This window comes from Aotus nancymaae, unplaced genomic scaffold, assembly GCF_030222135.1.
Source record: "Aotus nancymaae isolate 86718 unplaced genomic scaffold, 86718_ANA_hifiasm-v0.15.2.pri h1tg000038l, whole genome shotgun sequence".
NCBI lineage: Eukaryota > Metazoa > Chordata > Mammalia > Primates > Aotidae > Aotus > Aotus nancymaae.
In genome coordinates, this window is record NW_026988452.1 from 2891001 (window position 1) to 2911779 (window position 20779).

The 20779-nt window shown below is 47.5% G+C and overlaps 1 long non-coding RNA gene across 1 annotated transcript in view; it reads right to left on the bottom strand.

Annotated features, from left to right (window-relative positions):
* Window positions 1-18145, bottom strand: part of LOC135268161 (uncharacterized) — a 33441-nt gene extending 15296 nt beyond the window's left edge. Inside the window, exons 1-2 of the long non-coding RNA XR_010336444.1 lie at window positions 18006-18145; window positions 15218-15378 (exon numbers count right to left, since the gene is read on the bottom strand). This is a non-coding gene — a long non-coding RNA (uncharacterized LOC135268161). The remainder of the gene's footprint in view (window positions 1-15217; window positions 15379-18005) is intronic.
* Between the last annotated feature and the right edge of the window lie 2634 nt (window positions 18146-20779).

Consider the following 20779-nt stretch of genomic DNA (forward strand, 5'->3'; position numbering starts at 1 on the left):
TGCTCAAAAGACTGAGGATGCGACAGTAACGCGCGTGCTCGAACGACTGGGGATGCGACAGTAACGCGTGTGCTCAAATGACTGGGGATGCGACAGTAACGCGTGTGCTCGAACGACTGGGGATGCGACAGTAACGCGCGTGCTCAAAAGACTGAGGATGCGACAGTAACGCGCGTGCTCGAACGACTGGGGATGCGACAGTAACGCGCGTGCTCGAACGACTGGGGATGCGACAGTAACGCGCGTGCTCGAACGACTGGGGATGCGACAGTAACGCGTGTGCTCGAACGACTGGGGATGCGACGGTAACGCGCGTGCTCGAACGACTGGGGATGCGACAGTAACGCGTGTGCTCGAACGACTGGGGATGCGACAGTAACGCGTGTGCTCGAACGACTGGGGATGCGACAGTAACGCGTGTGCTCGAACGACTGGGGATGCGACAGTAACGCGTGTGCTCGAATGACTGGGGATGCGACAGTAACGCGCGTGCTCGAACGACTGGGGATGCGACAGTAACGCGTGTGCTCGAACGACTGGGGATGCGACAGTAACGCGTGTGCTCGAACGACTGGGGATGCGACAGTAACGCGTGTGCTCGAACGACTGGGGATGCGACAGTAACGCGCGTGCTCGAACGACTGGGGATGCGACAGTAACGCGTGTGCTCGAACGACTGGGGATGCGACAGTAACGCGTGTGCTCGAACGACTGGGGATGCGACAGTAACGCGCGTGCTCGAACGACTGGGGATGCGACAGTAACGCGCGTGCTCGAACGACTGGGGATGCGACAGTAACGCGCGTGCTCGAACGACTGGGGATGCGACAGTAACGCGCGTGCTCGAACGACTGGGGATGCGACAGTAACGCGTGTGCTCGAACGACTGGGGATGCGACAGTAACGCGCGTGCTCGAACGACTGGGGATGCGACAGTAACGCGCGTGCTCAAAAGACTGAGGATGCGACAGTAACGCGCGTGCTCGAACGACTGGGGATGCGACAGTAACGCGCGTGCTCGAACGACTGGGGATGCGACAGTAACGCGCGTGCTCGAACGACTGGGGATGCGACAGTAACGCGCGTGCTCGAACGACTGGGGATGCGACAGTAACGCGCGTGCTCGAACGACTGGGGATGCGACAGTAACGCGCGTGCTCAAAAGACTGAGGATGCGACAGTAACGCGCGTGCTCGAACGACTGGGGATGCGACAGTAACGCGCGTGCTCGAACGACTGGGGATGCGACAGTAACGCGCGTGCTCGAACGACTGGGGATGCGACAGTAACGCGTGTGCTCGAACGACTGGGGATGCGACAGTAACGCGTGTGCTCGAACGACTGGGGATGCGACAGTAACGCGTGTGCTCGAACGACTGGGGATGCGACAGTAACGCGTGTGCTCGAACGACTGGGGATGCGACAGTAACGCGTGTGCTCAAATGACTGGGGATGCGACAGTAACGCGCGTGCTCGAACGACTGGGGATGCGACAGTAACGCGTGTGCTCGAACGACTGGGGATGCGACAGTAACGCGTGTGCTCGAACGACTGGGGATGCGACAGTAACGCGTGTGCTCGAACGACTGGGGATGCGACAGTAACGCGCGTGCTCGAACGACTGGGGATGCGACAGTAACGCGTGTGCTCGAACGACTGGGGATGCGACAGTAACGCGTGTGCTCGAACGACTGGGGATGCGACAGTAACGCGCGTGCTCGAACGACTGGGGATGCGACAGTAACGCGCGTGCTCGAACGACTGGGGATGCGACAGTAACGCGCGTGCTCGAACGACTGGGGATGCGACAGTAACGCGTGTGCTCGAACGACTGGGGATGCGACAGTAACGCGCGTGCTCGAACGACTGGGGATGCGACAGTAACGCGCGTGCTCAAAAGACTGAGGATGCGACAGTAACGCGCGTGCTCGAACGACTGGGGATGCGACAGTAACGCGCGTGCTCGAACGACTGGGGATGCGACAGTAACGCGCGTGCTCGAACGACTGGGGATGCGACAGTAACGCGCGTGCTCGAACGACTGGGGATGCGACAGTAACGCGCGTGCTCGAACGACTGGGGATGCGACAGTAACGCGCGTGCTCGAACGACTGGGGATGCGACAGTAACGCGCGTGCTCAAAAGACTGAGGATGCGACAGTAACGCGCGTGCTCGAACGACTGGGGATGCGACAGTAACGCGCGTGCTCGAACGACTGGGGATGCGACAGTAACGCGCGTGCTGGAATGGCTGGGGATGTGACAGTAACGCGTGTGCTCGAACGACTGGGGATGCGACAGTAACGCGCGTGCTCGAACGACTGGGGATGCGACAGTAACGCGTGTGCTCGAACGACTGGGGATGCGACGGTAACGCGCGTGCTCGAACGACTGGGGATGCGACAGTAACGCGCGTGCTCAAAAGACTGAGGATGCGACAGTAACGCGCGTGCTCGAACGACTGGGGATGCGACAGTAACGCGCGTGCTCGAACGACTGGGGATGCGACAGTAACGCGCGTGCTCGAACGACTGGGGATGCGACAGTAACGCGCGTGCTCGAACGACTGGGGATGCGACAGTAACGCGCGTGCTCGAACGACTGGGGATGCGACAGTAACGCGCGTGCTCGAATGACTGGGGATGCGACAGTAACGCGCGTGCTGGAATGGCTGGGGATGTGACAGTAACGCGCGTGCTCGAACGACTGGGGATGCGACAGTAACGCGCATGTTCGAATGACTGAGGATGTGATAGTAACGCCTGTGTTCAAATGACTGAGGGTTGTAATAGAAAAGACAAATCTGACTTAGGACTCCACACTCTGGAATTCAGCAAGTACTCTGTGTGCCTACTATGTGCTGGGAACTCTGTTAGGTGTTATATATTCATTCACATGTCAAAAATATTATCATGACCTCTATAAATATCTAATAAACATAGAAGACCTCCTTTTCAGCAAAGTGGTTGGGGTGAGGGCAGGGTAGTTATGAAGAGTCCCAAACTCACTGGATTCAGCCAACATGGAGAAACTGTCCCATTCACACTCGCACTTGAGGAGGCAGCTCAATATACAATATGATTTTGCCTTCAGCCACATATAGCCTTGCCCCTGTCAGCTTGGTCTAATTGTCATTTTCATAGCTATCAGAATCATCAATTCCTGCTCCTTGGGGAGCTTCCTCTTGATTCTTTCGATAGGCATCTTTGTTTGGGCTTACCTAAAGGTGGATCCTAAGACAAGGACTGAATGCAAGCATTTGATCTGGGAGGTGATCTGGGACACATCAGCAGAGTGGGGAAACGAAGGGCAGGCAGCCAAGAGGGCCGTAAGGTGCTGCTGGGGCAGCCCGGGCATGGGTGGTGGGGAATTCTGGGAGCCAGTGAAGAACAACACACTGCAGACTTATGAAGGAGTGAGAACTCTGAGGCTCTCCTTTCAGTGATTGGTTGAGAGCTGCTTCCAGACGTCTGTCTTCTGGCTTCCCTGGTATGCACACCATGTGCTCAGAGCCAGATAAAAAGCTCTCAAGGAGATTCACAAATGTCACCGTAGCAGCCTTTGTCTTTAAAAATATTAATAAATTCTGAGGGAATGGGATGGGGAACTGATAACTACAAAACTCATGTTTTCTTCAGGATTCATTTTATTTCCCCACAATTGTACTCTTACGTATGTGGGACAAAAGATGAGCTGATTCTTTTATAGCATGCAGAAGATGGCAGAATTAGGAGTCTGTGAGAAAGGAAGAGGTTAGAGAATGGGTTGTGCAAGGTGATTGCTGCTGTGTTGCAGGAAAGCATGTCTGGCAGAATCCTAAGGTCCATCGATTTACTGCATGTGCAAGTATCCCTGAGTCTAAGCACCTAGAAATTTCACTGCAAAGCCTACCTAGACTGTCCATTTTCCAGTGGTGATCCAATGAGTCAACAAGGCTCTGAGACACGGAATGGCTCAACTGAGAGCAAATTCTTACTCCCAGTTTCTTCATAAAGTCCTTGACTTGGCTCTCTTTTGCACTTGAAATTGGAAATATACTTGGATTAAAATTTTTGTTTAATTTTTACCTGAGCTAGTGGAAAAGGAATGTGTGGTTATCAAAAAATACATATAAATTGCACATAAAATTTCTCCTAGTATGTAGATTTTTAAAATCATTTGAGGGCAATAAAAATGAAGGAGCAATCCTTTTCTGTTGTTGCTGAATACTTGTCTTCATGCCCAAAGAAATGCTCCATCTGAATTCGTTTTAAGACAGAAGGAAAAATTCTTAGGCAAATTTGTTTTCCCTCAAAATACTGCTATTCCTCTTTCCCTTCATTCCTATTCCTGATCCCGGCCCAGTTGGCCAGCTTCCCCACCAGAAGTTAGCTCATAAACACACGCCTTTTTCATGACAACTTTTGAGAGTGAGGAGCAGCATGACAGCTTTCAATCTCATCCCGCCCAAATGTGAAACACCAGTCCCTGCTTTCCACACTTTTTCATGTATTCGAGGACAGGGCTGACACATTTCTTTAGTTGTCCATAGGTCCTTTACAAGTATACATCATTGTCCTAGACAAGAAGCGCCCAAGGAAAGATTATCTTACTGCGGTGGCCATCTAGAACCATGGTACACACCGCCACACGGCTGCCATGTTACGCAACCCAGGAGGCACCTTTCATGTAGAATACCACGGAAATGGAACCCTGGAGTTGTGAACTTCAACACAAAATTGCTGTTCAATAGCAACCTGGATAATGAAGTCACTTCTCAATAGCAATTATGACAAACCCAGTCGCCATAAGAAATGCATAGTTTTCCAACGGAAACAAGATCTAAAGAGAAACTCAGAACTAGATGGAAATTCAGAAATCAACTAGTGCAGCCCCTCCATTCGACCCCAAGCAATCCAAACTTTGAACAGCTAACTCAGCTTGAAATGGTTGAGCTGGTTCCAGAATATTCTAGAAAATGTCTTTCATTTCAGCACTCTTTATCCTTTATAGCCATATCTACTTCTTCCTCCTTTACACGCTATCCCTAGTCCATACAACATAGCTTACCATTATTCATAGAGAAACCCATTAACTTCCGATGGCCAAGGGACCAGTCAGTGGATAAAATGAACAAAGCCAGCCAAATGGGTGCCTTGGTGATCTAGGAAGGGCTCCTTCCACCTGAGAGAGTAGCTGCTTTTCAGCCAATTTTTACCGTACATGTGTGCAGGTCTGCTGTGGCCAGATATTCTTCAAGAGAAGTCCAAAGCCTAGATTTTCATGTAAAATTTCCTGGATCTTAAATGTAGTAAATTAACGTTGGTGGTTTTTAAACACCATGTATGCCAAGCAAGCCAGATCCGGCCCACAGTTTGCAGTTTCTGCCTTGGATGATATAAGACCCCTTGAAGGAATCAACACTCCCTCATAGCTCACCAGCTGCGTGGTCTGTTATGAGCCAGTGTTTCTGAGCTTTGATTTCTTTATTGACAAAATAAGAAAATGGCCCCTTTTGGAAAGATTTTGTTAGAACTAAGCTGATACACATCCACCACATGGCACAATGGCTAGCACAGCCCATCCTCAAGGAGATGTAACTACACGCTTCCCTTTGCACCTGGGACTTGTGCATGTAGGTGCTGGTGGGAGACATTCTCTGCAGCCTTACAATTGTTTTATATTAGGGATATACCCATTGCAGAAGGCAGTGGGGTGGGCTGTCTTTAAGCAGTCATCCATAACCTGAATCAGAGTTTTTACAAATCAGAAAATTTGATTTGGCATGATTTTTGGCATAGGATAGTAAGAATAAACAAATAAGCAATAAAAATAAAAAGGAACATATCCTTACAGGTGTCATTTAAATAGAAAACATAATAGTTGTGAATATGAAGGCAGAATGCTCACATCAGGCCACATTTATGAGAAGGTTGTGTTATAAGATGTGTGTTCTTCTCCCTATGCCTCTATTCCCCGTATGACAGACGGAAGACACAATTTATAAAGCCCTCCTAAACGGCCAAGGTCAGAAGTCAGTTGGCAGCTGAGAATACACTCATGCCTTCCCTCAAAAGGTGAGTGGGTCTCTGCCTTTAAAAGGATGGACCTGGGCTGCACTTCACTATTCGCAAGAGAAGAGCAGGAAGTGGGGCTAGGGCTAAGGACAGGCAGAGGCCACTGGAACTTGCGAAATCCTCAAAGCAGCAGAAATGGCTTGTTCATTGGCCTGCTTCTCTCTCTCTCCTCACTAGTAATATGGTAGTAGGGGAATGTTTGACCTTAGACTTAGGCCTCGAATATGGGTCAGACTCCTGTGTTTCACACTAATTCCTATTTGGTAATGATTTTCACACCTCGATCCTCATAGGCAAAGAACATTCAAAGCTGTGTTTTTTAAACTCAGTTATCATTCTGGAGCACAACTGTTACAGGGTCAAACAGCTTATTATGACATCTCAATCCCTGCCAGGAGAACACATTTACTAATTTAAAATGGAATAAACCACATATATTATTGGTGACCCTTATAAGCCACGAAGCTCCTAGCACGAGGCCGTCACACAGGAAGCACTCAATAAATCATAGTTACTGAATAAAACTGACATTGGGTTAGAGGAAATTATGCTCCCCAAAGAGAAATAAAGCCCACATTAGAACAAAAACTGGTCCTCTGAAAAACACGGATTTACTCCTTTTTTCTATTTCTTATTCACTAATGGAGTCACTCTTCATTGGCTCATTCATTCATTCATCATTCATTCCATAAATGTTTTTTGAATGCCTAATATACATCAAGCACACCAGTAAATTCTGAGGATAAAAAGAAGATCACCAGTCAAGGTTGCATCTACCCCTACGAAGATGGCCTGGCCCTGAGAACCATAACTACAGCCAGGTCATCCATCGTGGACACCAATCCATGAGTCTTCTCTGTCTAAATCAGCCAGATCTGCTAGAAATTGTTGTACTCTCAATTTCTTTCTGTGCTGCACTGACACAGTATAAATGTCACTTGGTTTGGTCAAATTGAAAAACAGCTTAAAAGAGGTAGGGGACTTTTTTTCATGAGTTTATCATCTTTTTAGACTATGACTTCATTTAATGTTTGAGCTGATGACTCCTGGGCCACAAGCCTCCACTTGAGGTATGTCATTACCATGCTGGGTCAGTTTGTCATCGAGAACAGTCGATCAGTGCAGAAAATATGACAGAAGCCAGGAACTTGCTGGTGTCCTATAAACATCATTCAACCACAGTTTGAGGCATGAAGAGCATGAAAAGAGTTATATGGCCAGATACAAAGCCAATCAGAGAAGCATATCGTGCCTGCTGACTCATCAAAGAGCATTTAACACTGGCACGTATTTTGAGCTCTTTGTGTCACTCATTGTGCTGAGTGTTTTGCTTACACTATTTTCTACAGTTCTCACAAGAACTCTGTTGTCTTTCCCATTTTACAACTAAAGAAATTAAAATCTTCTCAAGAGGTTAAACACCTGCCCATGCTCGGATTTAAGAGAAGATAGAGTCCAAATGGTCTGAGTGCAGAGCCCTGCCTTTGACCCACACACCTTCTGCAGCTCTGCCATATGGATTGCTTCACTTCAGTGTCACCACCCATCCATGGGGGCCAGAGAGCCTCTATTCCCCATATGACAGATGGAAACTGCAGCTCAGCTCTCACAGCTCTAGTGGGCACCATATTACAAGAGAACAGAGCTCAGACACACAGCCTCTGGTTGGCAGAGACACAAGGAATCTGAAAGGACCGCAGCGTCTACCCTGGAGTGCTGCAAGATACAGCACCACGACTAGGATCTGCCCACACTCCGAGCTCTGCTGAGTACTTCCACCGGTCGTAGGAGCCTCTAAAGGGATGAAATACCATGTGCATGGCCTTGGAGCCTCCCAGAAACTAGGTTTAAAAGGGAGAAGCAAATATTCATGAAAATTGCAAATGCATTTGCCCTTTGACCCAATAATCCCACTTCTAGACTTGTGTCCTATTATTATTCCCACACTCCTGAAAAGACTATTCTTTACTGCACTGTCTGTGACAACAAAAGGACAGAGACGATTTGAGCATTCATCAAGGAGGGAATGCTTCCATTAATTACGGTCGCTATTCAGTGAAACGCTACATAGCTGTGAAAAAGCAGCAGCTCTCTATGTACGAACACGGACTGGTGTGGAGATGGTTTGACTGCATCCCCACCTGAATTTCATCTTGAACTGTAGCTCCTGTAATTCCCATGTGTCATGGAGGGACCCTGTGGAAGGCAGCTGAATAATGGAGGCAGGTCTTTGCCATGCTGTTCTCGTGATAATGAGTAAGTCTCACGAGATCTGATGGTTTTATGAAGGGCAGTTGCCCTGCACACGCCCTCTTTGCCTGCTGCCATGTGAGACGTGCCTTCGCTTCTCCTTTGCTTTGCTTCCCCTTTGCCTTCCACCACGATTGTGAGGCCTCCCCAGCCACGGGGAACTGCGAGTTCATTAAACCTCTTTCCTTTATAAATTACTCAGTCTTGGATATGTCTTTATTAGCAGAGTGAGTACGAACTAATACAGTGTCTCAGATTTATCGTTAAGGAATATAAAATGAATAACATTGTAGTATGCTCTCTCTCGTGTTCTCTCTCCCTCTCTCTCTCTTCACACACACACAGAGATCATGTGAGCACACAGCAAAATAGTATCCTCCTACAAGCCAAAAGAAGAGGCTTCAAAATGAAATCTACCTTACCCATGCCTTGATCTTGAACTTCCCAGCCTCCAGAACTATGAGAAATAAATTTGTTATTTAAGCCATCTGATCTCTGATATTTTATTACAGCAGCCAGACCAGACTAATACACTATCTGTATTATTCAGTGTGTACCAAGCTGCTGTGATGAACAGACCCAGACATGTAATGGTCTGACGTGATAAAAGTTTGTTTCTTGCTCACATACCTAGAAGGGTGTTCAAGTCTGTAGGTGGCTCCCCTCCACCTGGTCATTCAGGGACCAGGATCCTTTCATCTGATGTCATTCCCCCATAGATGTCATCTGTATCCAACTGGCAGAACAGGAATAGGTACAGAGAGGACACACGTGCTCACAGGCTCCCTAGAAGCCTTGGCGCAGAGAGGACACACGTGCTCACAGGCTCCCTAGAAGCCTTGGCGCAGAAGACACACGTGCTCACAGGCTCCCTAGAAGCTTTGGCGCAGAGAGGACACACGTGCTCACAGGCTCCCTAGAAGCCTTGGCGCAGAGAGGACACACGTGCTCACAGGCTCCCTAGAAGTCTTGGCACAGAAGACACACGTGCTCACAGGCTCCCTAGAAGCCTTGGCGCAGAAGACACACGTGCTCACAGGCTCCCTAGAAGCCTTGGCGCAGAGAGGACACACGTGCTCACAGGCTCCCTAGAAGCCTTGGCGCAGAAGACACACATGCTCACAGGCTCCCTAGAAGCCTTGGCGCAGAAGACACACGTGCTCACAGGCTCCCTAGAAGCCTTGGCGCAGAAGACACACGTGCTCACAGGCTCCCTAGAAGCCTTGGCGCAGAAGACACACGTGCTCACAGGCTCCCTAGAAGCCTTGGCGCAGAGAGGACACACGTGCTCACAGGCTCCCTAGAAGCCTTGGCGCGGAAGTGGCACACATCACTTCCTGTCACATTCAATCGGTAAGAATAAGTCACATGACCACACCAAGTCAGCGCAAGGGTAGCAGGGTCGGGGTGGGAAATTCAGTCCCTGGCTGGGCAATGTCTGCCCATCTCAACATTTACCATGGAAAGGAAGAAGAGACAGTTACCCACCTCTGCCCCCATCTCTTTCTCTGTTACTAAAGGAATTCTGGAAGGGTTACCAGGCATCAATCACCCAGCAAGACTCTCCCTGATGTAGTCCCTGATGATATAAAGGAGACTTTGATGTGACTGGGCATAAGGAAGTTCATCTCCAGTTGGAATGATGTACACAGAGTCCAGGGAGCTAGAGGAGTTGGCTGGAGATCTTCCTTACCCTGAGCTGCCACGTGGCCCAGTACAAAAATCAGAATCACTGCTTTCTCCCATCACCATCTCTGATTCTGTCATCACAGAGAGATCCCCTCAGACTTTGTGTGTAGTTTCTCTTCTATTTAGTGGCAAGAGGGTCAGCTCTTTGATGACCAACTGTGAATTCTTTTCTTGACTTACGCCTGACTCCAATTCCAGCACCATTCCCACAGGAATAGCTTCTTCATGCCCCAGAAGACAAATGAAATCATCCTCCTAGCCCTGTCTATCAGCACCTTCACATGTGCTTACACACATGTGCACATACACGCACAGGCATGCCTGCCTGCGTGCCTGTGATTATAGCGATCACTGTGTCAAAGTCCAAGGGAACACAAGTAGGAAGGTGCGAGGCACAGATATGCTCGTGACAAAGCTTCCTTGTAGGAAGGAAGAAACACATCAGTAGTTATCTGAGAGGCAAGTTAGGGACAGATTTTGACTTGAATACCTCTTCTAAGAACCTAAAGCAACACAGATGTGATCTAGTCCATGGAATTCAGCAGGTAGAAGAAACAGATGCAAATTTTGAAGATTGCTGCATTAAACCAGAGCAAACAAAAGCAAATTTCAGCCAGGCAGTGTGACTCTAGGAGTTACTTTTTCACCATCAAGGGTCCATTTAATTATTTATAAACATCACATGGGCTCATGTTGGCAACGATTCTTTCCTCCCAGAGAAATTACATTTATTAGATGGCAATGTCTTCATGTCCCCTGTGTCTTATTAAGCAAAGACATATGCAACTACCGAGCAGGGCTTCCGATCACTCATTTGTTCATTCAACAAACATTTACTGAACCCTTACTGTGTGCCAGACACTGGGGATACAGCAGAGAGCATGGCAAACTCAGTGCCTGCACTCTGTTCTCACCACAGAGGCAGATGTTAATCAAACGATCATAAACATGTAAGATTTGAAAGGAGAATGAAGGAGGCCAGGAGAGAGTACAAGGTGAGATTTGCACAAGGTGGGCCTTCAGGAAAGGCATCTCGGCCTAAGGAACACCTGAGCTGAGCTGGGACCAGCTCCTAAAGAGGTATGACTGCCCTCAATTCAGTAATTTCCTCCAAAAGAGACGGAAAAGATGCAGTTAATGACTATATGTCTGCTCGGTGCCAGAGACGGGTCTGGGCCATTTCTCTGCACTGTCTTGGCTTCTCCTCTTTCCAGTGCTTCCAGGTAGGTGGTCTGCCCCATTATCGCAGATGAGGAACCACGGCTCCAAAAGCCTGATTGCATCTCATGCTCAGTAAGTGGCAGATAAGGGAGTCAAACCTGGACCCAAAGGAGCTAGTGATAGAAGAAGGGATGCTTAAGGGGATCTCACTGTGGCACTGAAAGGACAGCCACCAAGAGGCACCAGCACTTGCTGGGAAGGAAGGGGGTGCACCCCGGTAGTGCTTCAACCCATTGGGAGGGGCCTGTCGACAAACATAAGCACACAGGTCTCTCCATCACTCAGACTGCCACGTGCGCATCCCAGGCTGCACACACACGTGGCACATGGGAGCGTCCCAGCGGAGGAGAGGGAGTTGTCTTTTGGTATAGATTTCTGTAAGTGAAATCTGAGATTTGACAGACTTTGCCCTTCCAGGGCTGAGTCCTTTGCAGGTCCCATCACCGCGCCTGGCAGGACTCTCAATCCCCCATAAAAGGGAAAGTGTGACCTACTTTAAAATTCCTTCAGGGAAAGAGTCAGCAGGTTGTCATGGCAACTGATGTGGGCTTTTTTAGGAGTCCTGCTTGGTTCTTCCTTCGGTCTAACCTACTTCCGCCCCGATATAATTCAAAGCTCGTGTGCTGGATTCCCAGGGGTGGTGGAGCAGACAGAAATGAACCCCTGCAAGCACAATCTCCCACGAGTCCCCTGCTCCATGAAAACTTGCAGGGATGGAGAGAAGGTAGGAGAAGAGAAGAGGATGGAGAGTGAATGAAGGGGACAGAGGACAAGAGGACCTCTCACCCAGAAATGGACACATGGGTTTAAAGGGCTGGGCAGTCTCTATTCTTGCAAATTTGTACTGGTTCCAATGAGGCCATCCCTCCACCCTCCCCTCTACCTTCCGCTCTAACTCCCAACACAGCAGCTTTCAGAAGCCTGCCTCTCCACCTCCCACAAAGTCCTGCAACTCTGACCATCCCACCTCTCCACCTCCCACAAACTCCTGCAACTCTGACCATCCTGCCTCTCCACCTCTCATGAAGTCCTGCAACTCGACCATCCCGCCTCTCCACCTCCCACGAACTCCTGCAACTCGACCATCCTGCCTCTCCACCTCCCACGAACTCCTGCAACTTTGACCATCCCGCCTCTCCACCTCCCACGAACTCCTGCAACTCTGACCATCCTGCCTCTCCACCTCCCACGAAGTCCTGCAACTCTGACCATCCCGCCTCTCCACCTCCCACGAAGTCCTGCAACTCTGACCATCCCGCCTCTCCACCTCTCATGAAGTCCTGCAACTCTGACCATCCCGCCTCTCCACCTCTCATGAACTCCTGCAACTCTGACCATCCCGCCTCTCCACCTCTCACAAAATCCTGCAACTCTGACCATCCCGCCTTTCCACCTCCCACGAACTCCTGCAACTCTGACCAACCCGCCTCTCCACCTCCCACGAACTCCTGCAACTCTGACCATCCCGCCTCTCCACCTCCCACGAACTCCTGCAACTCTGACCATCCCGCCTCTCCACCTCCCACGAACTCCTGCAACTCTGACCAACCAGGTCTTTGGTCAGGGCCTATATTATGGGCTTGTCTTTAGCTTTACTGCTTATGTGTCCTGTCGCTGTTTCTCAAAATCTAAGTTCCTGGAGTTCAGAGCCCATGACTGATGTTTCTTTTCAGCCACCACATCTGTGCACTGTAATACACATTTCTGCTAACTTCAAAGAAAATTTCAGTGTGGCACATATACACCATGGAATACTACACAGCCATTAAAAAATGGGATCATGTCCTTTGCAGGGACAGGGATGGAGCCAGAAGCCATTATCCCATTATCTTCAGCAAACTAACTCAGGAACAGAAAACCAAACACACATGTTCTCTTAAGTGGGAGCTGAACACATGGACACATGGTCGGGGACGACACACAACCTGGGGCCTGTCCAAGGGGTTGGGGGTGTTGGAGGGAGGAAGAACAGCTAATAGACCCTGGGCTTAACACCCAGGTGATGGGAGGAGCCGTGCAGCAAACCACCATGGCACACATTCACCTGTGTAATAAACCTGCACACCTGTACATGGATCCTGGAACTTAAACATTGAAGGAAAAAAAAGAGAATTTCAAGACATCGTTCCCCTTCTCCGTGTTGTTGAGCACATACCCACTCCCCTTTCCCAACTCTCCCTGTAGAGGAGAAATACTTTGCCAATGAGTATCAAGACCTTCGTGAAAACCCATAAAGCAGAGTCCTTCTGTCCTGGCCCTAAAAAAATAGGAAGCAGCTCTTTGTTGCACCATCCACAATTGCTTTCCAACTTGGCTGCAAGTGACAAGAAGCACAAGTCAAACTGACTCGAGGAAAATAGAGAGTAGGGAAATGTATGCACTCATTTAACTGAAGTCTGGCTTCAGTCGCTACAGCAATGTGCGTTCTATCTCTTAATTTTATTCGGTTTTGGCTTCATCCTGATGGTAGGATGAAGCCCTCCTACATGGTAGCAAAGACGACCACTAGCAGAATCAGGTATCTACTCTACCAGAGTTGCAAACACATCAGGAAGAAAATATCACCTTTCCCAGAGTTCCAAGCAAGTGCCGGGGCTGACTCTCCCAGCACCAGTGGGGGTCACATGTCCAAGCCCTTAGCAATTCCACTGGCCAGGCCCCTGTCCTGTGTCCACTCCCTGGAGCCACGTGGGTTGAGTAACCCCCACAAACCTTGTGAACTGGAACAGGGAGGAGGTGGCACCCCAAAGCAAAATCCACGTGGCATTTGCAGAAGGAGGTGGCGTGGAGGCTGAGCTAACAGACACAGCAGACGTCCACTGCCAGGCAGAATCCTCTCTTGTATTTTTTGTTCTCATTCGGAAGAGTAACACATGGATCTAGAAGCGTCTTCCCCTTGAGAAACATCTTTAGTTCTGAAGGATTGGGCAAACCCAGAGTAGAACCAATTTTGGAAAAAAACAGTGAGTCACCTAAAACTGGTGCTGACCCTATGTTTACAAAGTGAGGAGTGAATGGGGGTCTTATTTATTCATTTTCACACTGAAATCCTCAGCCCTGCTCCACCTTGAGCCCTTTCTCACTGGTTATTTATTGCCAGCCGGACTCTGCAGACATCAGAATGTTTTCCTTAATTATATGTCTGTATTTTATTTTTAAGTAAGTAGTGGTGCTTATCACTCCGCCTGCACATGGGGACCTGGATGAGCCAGCTGACGCAAAGCAGCTTCTAAGCAACTTGCAGAGCCTGGTGCCTGATGCAACAGCAGTGAGACTTGGAGGGAAAATAAAATAAAACCCATGGAAACTCCATGTGGAATCAATTTTGATTGGTTCATAAAGCCCGCACGGGGTCCTTTGGGAGGTTAATTCCATCTCAGACTGCTGGGAAGGGGCTTGTTTCCAGAGAGCCAGAGCCTCTGGTGTGGGGCGCGTGATAAGTGGACTTCTGGAGGATTCCAATAAGCACTTTGTCCCAGGGAGACCTGGCACTGATAACGTGTGATAACAGACATGCTGACGTTTGGAACCGAGAGAGGCTCTCAGGAGCCAAGCATCGCAAGCAAGCAACTGACTGACTCCACGGGAAGGAGGCGGGGCATGGTCGTCCCATCACCCCCACTGCCTTCAGCCCAGTGTGGCCTCGCTGCCTGAAAGAAGGGGCAGGCATTCTGAGCAGAGAGGTTTAAAGACTCACATCCATAAAGCTGACTTTGCAGTGTACACAGAGAGGGTATAATTGCACGCAGTCGTGTGATTTAAAAGGTGCATGGGCTTTCTGGTCATTTCTTTGTGAAAGCAGCATTTGCATACTGGGTATGACACCATCCACCATCCATGTGACTTGGGGAGAGTCATCGAACCTCTCTTTGCCTAAGTTTTCTTGTTTTTTTAGATGGGAATAGTAATAGGATCGTTATGAGTATTAAATAAGATAATAAGAGCGAGACTCTGTCTCAGAAAAAAAGTTCTAAACATAATTTTGGATTTTAAACACTTACCGTGGTCTGGTGGAGACAGACTTCGATCTACTCCTTGGCAGCAGTTCGAGTTTCCTTCTGCAGCTGTCCGCGCCGAGCTTCACTCCGCTGCCTTACAGGCTGATTTGCTCGTTTGGTTTGGTTTTGCTTTTGCCTTTGATGATGCTCTTGTTTCATTCCAACTGAGCAAAACAGAACAAATAAAAAAGTTTCCTATCAATCAACAAGTTTACCAACTTTTCCCCTTTGTAACATCTTCCTTCATAATAAATAAAGTAGAATAATGTGTTTAAATAAATAAATAATATCTGTAAAGCTCCTTGTTCATAGTGACTGCTTAGCTAAATACCTATTTGTTCCCGTCCCCTCAGAAAACCTTCTCTTACCTGCTCCCAGTGCCCTTTCTGATGCTTTCTTTCCATCATTGAAATTCACGCGTCCACTCAACAGGCAGCCCTTAAGGGCCTTGCCGCCTGCCAGGTACCTGGGGCTGTGGATACAGAAGCCCAGGGACCTAGTCTGGCCTTGGAGGTGCTCGATCAGCCGGAGCATCGGGGGAGAGCAGACAATGCAGTCAGTCAGTAGCAGGGCAATGACGTGACCGCATCAGGGGATGCTGGGTTTCGGGGAGTGGTGTTTGGGAACCACAGGTGTCTCTGGTTAGAAGACAGGGCAAGGGGCAGCTGTAAGCTATGAGGCTTTGATAAGGAGTTTGTGCTTTAAGTGCAGAAAAGTGAAGGGATTTTCATTTTAGATCACTCTGGGTGGTAGGAGAAAAATGGGTGGAAGAAAGCGGTGGGGCCAGAGCGGAGACAAGCCGGAGCGGAAGATATCAGTGCCCCACTCATATCCCCTCACCCCGACCACTGAAGTGCCCACTGGCCCCTCCTCCAGCCGCCAGTGCTGGCAACTCTTTGCCTGACGGTTCTCTCTTGTCCACTGGAATTGTCTCCACTTCCCAAATAAACTACTTGCACACAAACTCTTGTCTCAGGGTGGATTGTTGTAGGAACCCAAAGCAGGAAGGTGACTAACAGAGAAACGTTTTCTAAAAGCGGTTTTGAGGTTAAGGAGGAGATGGAAGGCACTGGGCTTCCCAGGAGAAGAAAGGCTCTGGCGTTCACAGGGGATAAAGCTCACCAGTATCTCCTGTTTCATTCTGTTCTGCTATAGTAATGTAAAGAACCAAATAGCAGTTCTCCCAGTTGGGAGAACCCACCTCAGCCACCACAGATGTCATCATTTGGCTCCTTGACACCACCTGGAGCCTTGAGATTGAGGTGGGAGTCTCTTGGGCACAAGAGACTCCTTAAGGCACAAGGTCCTGCCTTAAGCAGCCTCCGGCACTCTCTTCTAGCTGATGTAGCAGAAGAATACTTAGTTCCTTAGTATTCCTTAGTATTACCAACACCTGTGACCTTCCTGTGGCTCCATTCGTAAGGGTAGAAACCAAGTTCTGGAAGGAATTCAGCATTAAAAAAAAAAAAAATGCCAAGTTCGATCATTTGACATTCATTCATCTGCTAATTAAAACCTGAGTAAAACTGACGGAGTGTTTATTGTGTGCCAGGTATCCTAGCAGGCCTATGGACATGATCTGGAGCAAAGCTACAGTTTCCTTTCTCCTCCTGTCCAGGTGGGTTGGCAGTGATGACTTCACTGGATTTTCTGAGCTGTACTCAGTTGTGGGTAGTGAAGGCAAACTTTCTCAACATGAGCATTGTCTATTCCTCTGGCTCCAGGTAATAAAAAAAGACCAGTCATTCAATATCATAGAAAAATTAGCCAATGACAGCTCACGAGAAAACTGACCTTTAACCATCTGAAAAGATTCACAAAGCACATATGATAGAAAAGTCATCAGCTCATTAAACACTGAAATGGTGACTAAAACACTGTGTTGAGGAGGGTGTTTGAAAAACAGGCACTTTCATATATTGCTGTAAGAAGTTTAAATTGTAAAATCTCTATGAATAAAATTTGGAAATCTCCTTCAACAAGGTAAATGTATATTGCCATTTGATTCCAATTCTAGTAATTTTTCTTTAAGGTCAACTCACGCTTGTGCAAAATGACGTTTGTATAAAGATGGAGTCGCTGCAGCATTGTCTCAGCAAAAGAGTGGAGACAAGCTGAATGGTAATGAACTTGAGAACGGTTAAATTAATTATCATATATCCATCCTATGCACTAGCATACAGCTGAAAAAAAAAAGGAAGGTATTTATGTACTATAAAGATCTCCAAAATTCAGTGTCAACATTTTAAGGTACACAACAACTTGTAAAACATCACGCTGCCCTACACACACACACGTACATCCACTTATTTGCACACACACACGTACATCCACTTATTTGCACACACCCGTACATCCACTTATTTGCACACACCCGTACATCCACTTATTTGCACACACGTACATCCACTTATTTGCATGCACACACACGTACATCCACTTATTTGCACATGCAAAAATATTTCTGAAGGATACACAGGAAATATCTGACATTGCTTTCAAAGAAAGATCTGGATGGCTATTGGATAGGTATAAAAAGGAGTTTTATTGCCTGTGTTCTAAATCCTTCTTTATCTTTTGAATTTTGAAGTATGTGAATGTGTTGTCTTATTTTTGTATTAGAAATAAATAATAAAATTAAAAATAAATGTATTTGATATTGTGAAAATGAATTCCCTCGGAGCTCTAGGATGTTAACTATACCTTGTCTCTAGGTATTAACTAATAAATGCTAGCTGTTATAACAAACAAGTTTGAATGTCAGTAGCTTAATAAAACATAAATAGCTCACATCAGAGGTGGACACAGGTGAGGCACTCCCTTCTAAGCAGTTCATTCTATCTGGTGGCTCTGCCATCAGTCTTTGAAGTCATCATGATTTCATCCAGCTGGCAGATGACGTACAGAGAGAATCTGAGAAAGTATAGTGAAGACTCACCATCCCGGCATAGAAATGCCACTCATCATTTCCGTTCCCATTACATCCGACCAGAGTTAGTGATATCGCTTATCTAGATACAAGAAGGCTGGGAAAGGTGGTATTATTATATGCCCAAGAAGAAAAGAAAACGGTTGGTGAGACACATAACATGATCTGTGCCACTAAGGACCACGCTGGGCCTTCTTGCTGACTGCATTAAGAGTCTAGAGAGTCTGTCAGTCACTTCCTTAACTGTCTCCTTATATCTACTAACTTTTGCTGCATAACAAATTATCCAAAACCCAGTGGCTTGAAATAACGGTGGTTTATTTAGCTCACAATTCTGCGGGCTGACAATTTGAGGTGTGCTCAGATGAGTGGTTCTTCTGGTCTTGACTCACTCACGCCTCCGCAATCAGCTGCCAGGCCAGCCAGAAACTGGCTGAGGCGGCATAGCCTCCACCAAGTCAGCTCATCTCTAGGCAACATGATCGCCATCCTCCAGCTTGTAAACCTGGGCCGGTCGTCATATGATGACTGATCAGTGAGAGCAGAAGCTGCAAGGTGTCCCAAGGCCTGTACTCAGAGTAGGCACGGTATCACTTCTACCATATCCTAATGGTCAGCTTAAGCTACACAGTTGTCTCTGACTCAAAGCGGGAGGAAATAGACTCCACAGCTTGATGAGAGGATCTGCAAAGTCACATTGTACAGGGATGGAAATACAGGGAAGGAAATGATCATGGTCATGTTTGCTGTCCATTATAGTTCTGTTCAAAGGTTTTCTGGGGGGAAATTGATTCACATCCAAGTCCTGAAAAGACTTCTTAGTGAAACTGGTAACAAAAGACAGCCTTCCGCGACAGAAGGCCAGACGGGACCACCTCCACAATCCCTGATGTCCAAACCCAGCATCTACACGGCTGAGTCATGGGTACCACATGGATGACAAAAGAACAGACGACTTAGGGAGAAATTTGCTAATAATAAAAATTATTGATGGTTAGAGTTTGAACTGTCCTTAGACATCCTTTAATTTACTGGTTTTTAGATTTGTGTTCATGGAACCATGGGGACTCCCAGAAGGTAATTCACAGATTCTGCAGTGCAGAGGAACTCTGGGCCTCCCCACACTACCTCCACCACAGCAGCCACGATTTTTATAACAAAGAAGCCACTGACTTCTTATTGCAAAGATCCTGCTACTCCCTGTACAAATGTTTTCCTAGAACTACACTGTGGTTATTTAGATTTATTCAACTTTGACCACTCAACGTCTTTAGGGGAACCAATATCTCTTGAGTGCCTACTCAACACCAGGCATTGTGTTAGGTCTTTCAGCATACAGGCTGATTCGCTCTGCCACAAGGCTTAAGGGCCTTTCAGATTTCTTCTCCATGTCTGCCTTTATCCCGGACACCTACTTGCCAATGCCCAAGTTTCAAATCTCCACCATAACCGCTTTCAAGGTCCTTTCCTGCTACAGCGAACATCAACATGCCTTACAAAGCCGAGCACCATCCAGTTTTACACTGCCTCCGTCAGCTCTAGCCTATCTAGGTCTCCAAGACCCCTCCAAGTCTGAGTACTGGAGTTCCCCAGTAAGTCCCCAGTGTTCCCACTTTCCAAGGATAACCATAGCCTTTCTTGACTAACAACTTCTCCAGGCCAACTTTATATTAACAATATACATTCCAGTCAGAAATCAGGGCCATTTCTCTTCAAGCCTGGTCCTCTTTGACTTACATGACGTCATCTTGTTTCTGCAAAGTCCATTGCTAGGTGAGAAATTATAAAAAGGTTAACAGGAAGTGACTTAAATCTTTATTCTGAAACAAAAATCCCACAATGCAATAGAGGTCAGTTGCTCCGAGACAAATTTGTACCATCTAATCATCTAAAATTTTATTCTTGGTTCTACTATCAACCCAGCCAGAGGTATTTATTGAGTCACTCGGTCTCCCTGAACCTCTTATTCCTTCTCTCCTTGTTCTGTTCCCAATGGGAGTGGGCTACCAGCTGCCCATCACCTCTCTAGACTTGTAAGTCCAAGGCCAGCTGGGTAGAAGTGCTGTTGAACAGGAACGCCAAGCATTAATAGTAATCTCCTCATCCCAGGAGAATGTTGGGAACACTTGGCTAATTCTAAGGTAACTGACTGACACTTCTTATCTGTTGGGGCTTCTCAAAGGCCAGAAGTTAGTACCCAGTTCCAATTATCAGGCAGTGGGCAGAGTATCTGGCCAGTCAATCCAAGGGGGATTCTGTGAACGTTAATAACATCTACACCCTTATCACTGGGTGTTGAGATATTTCATGTGAGCTCATAAGCGGGAGTTGAACAATAAGAACTCATGGACACAGGGAGGGGGACATCACACACCAGGGCCTGTTGGGGTCTGGGGGGCTAGGGGAGGGGCAGCATTAAGAGAAGTACCTAATGTAAATGAAGGGTCGATGGGTGCAGCAAACCAACATGGCACATGTATACCTATGTAACAAATCACGAGCTGCACAGGTACCCCAGAACTTACAGTATAATTTTTTAAAATGATATTTAATGTGAGAATGGTTTGGAAATAGTTAAAATGCTATTCAAATGTAAGGAATTATCACTTTGATTATTATGACAACCCATCTCATCT